This window comes from Coffea arabica, chromosome 8e, assembly GCF_036785885.1.
Source record: "Coffea arabica cultivar ET-39 chromosome 8e, Coffea Arabica ET-39 HiFi, whole genome shotgun sequence".
Classification (NCBI taxonomy): domain Eukaryota; kingdom Viridiplantae; phylum Streptophyta; class Magnoliopsida; order Gentianales; family Rubiaceae; genus Coffea; species Coffea arabica.
In genome coordinates this window covers 25,252,117-25,258,116 of record NC_092324.1, presented here as the reverse complement: position 1 = coordinate 25,258,116, position 6,000 = coordinate 25,252,117, and positions in this window count along the sequence as shown.

Sequence of the window (6,000 nt, the reverse complement as noted above, 5' to 3'; positions counted from 1 at the left end):
TGAGAAGTGCGTTGACGAAGAAGACAAGAAAATGAAAGTTAAAAGTTGTCCCTCAATTTCTCTGAAATTATGAACCTTCCTGAAAAATTTCTTAAACTATAGCGTAAAGTAGATATGTTTCCATTATTATGACCCAACCCGAACTGATTAAAAATAGGTGGATCCACCGTTTGCCTGGTAAAAAACTAAAACCATAAATTTACATATTTGAAAAAAAATCTTAAAATCCTTATTAAAATCAACTTTCCAATAATACAAAAAAAAAGACTTACATAAAATCACTTAGACTATTCTAAATTTAACCATATAATAAAACTAAATCTCCATTCAAATTCATGTGTATCCAATCCCGAACTTTCGTTGCTGATCAATTTTTCATATGTTCATCTTCTTGATAGTACCTGTAGTTGAGTCTCCACTTCTGAAAACATTTTTTTCCCAAAATTTGATGAGTTAAAACCCAATGAGACCCATTATGTGCGCAAATGAAATTTAAGTAATCACTATAAAATTTATTATATAAAATTGTGATAGAGATTCAAGAATTTATTTGTCAAATATTTTTAAAAATTATCAAAATTTTCAAATATCTTCACTAGGACTAAAGACCGAGTAGTAAAATATTTTCAAGTTGCACATAATTATCAATAAATGGATTTTATGAAAATTTGATCGATTCAAATAAAAATCCACACAATTCCATAGATTGTGCACGTGACTTGATACTTCCATCACACATCAAATTTTTTCTACATGGCAATCGGTTACAGAATGGGATATCCGAAATATCCCTAGAAAATTTAATTATACCACAAGATTAAACCTCTTTATCTCGCCGGACGAAGGTCATGGCCACTTATTATTTGTTGTCAGCCCATTGCTTCCCGACTTTCATAAGTCAACACATTAAGGATCCAAAACTCCCCGGCATAACCAGGTTCACAACCTTCCCTAAAGTTTATTTTTGGTCCACAAGAATATATACAAAACAGAGCATTATGCACAAGTTACAAGATTAACATTCCGGTTCACAAACCAGGTTTACTAAACCCTTCACAGGGGAAAAATGTACTTTTCATCCTCAAAGTTTGGGTTGTTGACCAATTTCATCTTCAAAGTTTCACCCAAAACACATTTCATCCTCAAAGTTCCATAATTTTGGCCAATTAAGGACAATTGATGGGAAATGAACGACAATTATTTAATTTGGACGGAACTTTGCACGTGAGAAGCACGCTCCGTCAGATCCAACTTTATACCAACAAAAAACGGGTTAAACCGAATGGAGCCACATTTTGAATCAGATGAAAATTTGAAAAATAGCAAAAGAGAAAAGCTCCATTCTTCTCCATTCTTTTAGGAACTTTGGGAAGAAAACCTTATTGCGGCCGTCAGTCTTCAAGTTCTAGAAATAGCTGAGAAATTTTCAAGAACTGCTGCATCCCACAGCATCGCAACTGATTATGGGAAACTTGACTGCCTGACTTCTATATTTATGAATGTCTTCTCTCGTAATCAACCCCTGGCATTCTGGAAAGCTCTGTTCCCTGTGTTCAACAGTGTCTTTGAACTCCATGGAGCAACACTAATGGCAAGGGAAAATGATCGATTCTTGAAGCAAGTTTCTTTTCATCTTCTTCGTCTTGCATCGGAATGGCAATATCAGGAAAAGAGCTGTTATTGGCCTACAAATACTTGTCCGGGTATAGTTACTGATTTACTTAGGATGGTTATATGGCTCCAGCAGTAAATATGCTTCTTGACATGTTGAGTAAAGTTTAGCTTTTTCATGTTGCATAGCTCTTTCTCCTACTTCACGCAAACAGCTAGGCTAAGGGTCATGCTAACTATTACTCTTTCTGAATTGATGTCTAAAGTTCAAGTGACTCAGATGAAATCTGATGGAACACTTGAAGAAAGTGGTGAAGCGCTCTTAGAATATCGTTGAGGGAAATGGTAGATGAATCTAAGAGTCCTAACTTGTTAAATGATTGTGGTCTTCCAGATAATTCACTTGTCTCTGTTCCTCAAAATTCATCAGAGAACCATTGGTCTTGGACTGAGGTCAAATATCTTGCTGACAGCCTTCTTTTGGCTCTTGATGCTAGCTTGGAACATGCGCTTCTGGTATATTTGATGTTATGATCAATCCTACCACATATAATATGCATGATGGATTTTGATTAATATATGGTATTAATCAAAAAATCTTTTAGGCATCTGTTATGACTGTGGATCGATATGCAGCAGCAGAGGGCTTTTACAAACTTGCATTGGCCTTTGCTCCTGTTCCAAATCTTCATATAATGTCGTTACTGCATTTGTGTGATGCGCATCAGGAGATGCAGTCTTGGGCTGAAGCTGCACAAAAAATTTTGGGGTTGCAGAAAGGCAGAGGGAAGAAGGCAGAGGGAAAAAAGAGAAGAATGTTGGTTTTCGTCCATTGTAAATTATTGTTCCATTAAAAAATGGCTCCATTCGATTTTACCCTTTTTTTGTAGGGTTTAAAGTTGGTTCTAACAATAAATTTGCAAATTCCCGTCAATTGTCCTTAATTGGCCAAAATTACGGAACTTTGAGGATGAAATGTGTTTTGAGTGAAACTTTGAGGGTGAAAAGTGCATTTTTCCCCCTTCACAAATACAAAAATTCACAAAAATTCATATTTTCATAAATCTTTGAAAATTCAAACTAAAATGATTTGCACAATAATCCATGAATTATGAGAAACTAATAACTAAAAATTATCAAAATCCCTATCACATATTACAAGATCTGAAATTTTAACAAATAACTATTTCCAGTTTTGAAACATAATTTGGCAAATATAGTAATAAAATTCATTGTCAAAACATGAACTTCAAATAAGTTTTTGAAAGGAGAACTCACAGTCAAATTCTGGACTTGATTTCTTCTGCGGAAGCAGATGTCTATTCATTATTATCTGCCTCTATTGAATTCTCTTATTCTTCTATGAACCTTTCTTTCCTTATCTCTTATAAGCTCTTAGTCATTTAGCCACACTTATATAGTGGTTATTTCTCCCACTTCCATCAGTGAGAGTCATAAAAATTTGATAACCCCTTAGATCTTTGTCTCTACCTCCTTCATTAATTCCTATCCCTTCATAAAGATTATAAACTTTTCATTTACTTAATCATTAATACAAATGTCACAAAACTTCTCAGCTTCACATACAATGAGTAGCTATTGTGTTACAAAAGCTCCACAACTTTATCTATATTTTTTATAGACAACTTAGGCATTAATAAGTTAGTTAACTCCTCTAGAAACCATTATATTGAAATTAAGACCATCTTAATGTCTTACATATCAATTACAAAAGAAACTTAAGAAGATATGTTCATGCTTATCTGATCTTTAGTTTTAGTACATAATCAATACTCATCATACTACTAATTAATTATTAAATCTTACCTAATTTCCTTTATAGCTAATTCCTACCTAAGCACATGATTCATTAATTCAAACTTATCCATTCATTTACTTAATACTCAATCCATATTATGGTAACAAAAAAGTTCAACAATTATAAGAATTTTTGACCAAAAAAATAAGTGTACGTTAGTATGGTTCCTTTCATAGAATTTAGTATTAAGAAATTAATTGATATACCAAGAAACTAGAAGTCAATTTGCATGACTCTTAGTATTGGATGTAGCGTTGAATAACCCGCTATCATACAATGTTATAAAATGAATAATTGCTTGGAAAGCTAAACGGTTTTCTTTCATGGAAAATAACTTGGAAGTTATAATGGGGGTAGAGTTGGGTTAGATAGTAAAGTGGGCGTGATAGGTTCAAAATTTCATACCTTAAAAAAAAAAAAGAAAACTTGGAAGTTATAAAATAAACAAATAAATAAATAGAGTCCTAAGCATTATTTGTTCATCGCATATTGTACTTGAGAAATTGAATTATGTAACATTGTGAACCCAAGAAATATTAATTTTCTGCAGAAAGGGTGTGAACTCGATTTTATCAAGGTGGTTTTGGGCGCATATCATCTGTTAACTTAATGATGGTTGGGAAAGTATTGGACTGACGATTAGTGATAGTTGGGAAAGTATTGGGCTGACGATTATCTTAAGACCACTCTGACATGCCCCTTCAAGAAAGATTAGGAGGGTTGGTCTTGTTCGAATGTGGATAATTTGGTGATATACTAGGTATCCTGCGTTTCCATGCCTTATTGACTATTGGTGTGATGCGGTAGTTTCAAAGTCATGCACGCAATTATACCAAGGGTTTATAAGGATGGTTTTAAATGTTCGGTGACATCTATTCCTTATTTCGGATCTTGATCAATGTCATGTGAATATTGTTAAATTTTGTTACTTCTGTTAAATCATTGATATTTGTTGCTTATTTCATGAAAATAATTTTTTCTAATATTTAAATAATATTAGTAGTAATTAAAACTTTTGAAGGCTTATAAATAAATAAATAAAATGATTTCTCACTAAAAGCTTACTACAGATTTCAAAATTTTCAGATGCACAGGAAGCTTGACTAGAGGATGAGATTGAAGTTCGTGAAGCTAGCTTGGTGGCTATTAATTGTTGCTATTTATGTTTTTATAATGATTACAAGACTTTTATTTGATGGATAAACTTTTAGAAATGACTGTACTATCATTGTTTGTTACAAAATAATTATAAATATATGTTTGACTTTAAATTAATTACTCAAATTTAGAGCCCCGATGAGAGTTAAGCCGGCATCTTATCTATTCTCAATCAGGGGGTTGGTTGGGCTGTCGCACCGCATCCACTTACTGTTAAGTAATAAAATTACGTATAACACCCCCACTCCTTTATTAGAGGATGGGAGTGTTATATGTTATTTTTTCGACCTCTTTTCTTTTCTTCTTTCTTTTTCCACAAAAATACAAGACTAATAGTATGTAATAACTTGGAAAACAAGAATTTTACCAGTCCCAAGTCCAACCTCAAAATTTATACAGATTAGGGCGAATTTTATACAGCTTCAAACATAAAAAGAAGTGACGTTGAATGGGATTAGAACGGGACCAATTCTTTCTCAAATTTTCATTGAATCTCTTGCTTTGACAAAGGGGATGCTTGGTTCATGCTCCGGAATTGGAATTGGAATTGGATACGGAATGAATTCTAAAAAATCAGTATGGGTATAAGTTCCTGGTATCATTGAAATCACTACTGCTTGGTATAATTTTTAGTGGAATTGTGACGACCCCACCTCCCTCTAAGGCGTACCCCAGAGTTTAGCGGACCGCCTGCCCAACTCTCGTCAGGACTCGGTCACTTATTTCGGATAAAATAATTCATGACCTCGAACGTAAATGGAACAACAGTTTTCAAGTTTGGAACATACAAATACATTCATTTCTGTCTCAAACTTCCATACAATCCCAAATACATCAAAAGATTGGAGTTCTAAATACATTCAACCCTAATCGAGCAACTAGTGCGAGTATAATTACAAAATTTCCAAAAACTAGACTACGCTAGCCTGTACCAGTCTCACGCCTTGCTCATACCCCCTGTAAGGAAAACAAAACTAATAAAGTGAGCTAAAACTCAGTGAGGTTCCAAATAGCAAATTGACCATTAATTAAAAGTGAAAGTATCAAAGTGGCAAAGTAGTGAGCATAACAAGTCAAGAAAATGAAAAATAACACTTCGGATGGCCAAATATTAGGTATTCACATTTCAAGTAAAAAGATACAGTTGTTTTTGCAAACTAACTCTACCATAGCTTGATCAAGTAGTAGTTGACACTCCGTCAACTTTCAAGTAAGGTAATCAGTCCAGTAGTACACCACTTAACTCCAATCTCCGTCCACCAACCAAACCCCTTACCGGGCCCGAATTCCAAGATAAACACTGGTGGTAATACTTGAGTATACCGATTAGTCGAGGAGATAACACTCCACTCAACAAAACTAAAGACTCAAGGTTCGCTATCTAATCGACCAAGCCCTTACCGGTTCGACTC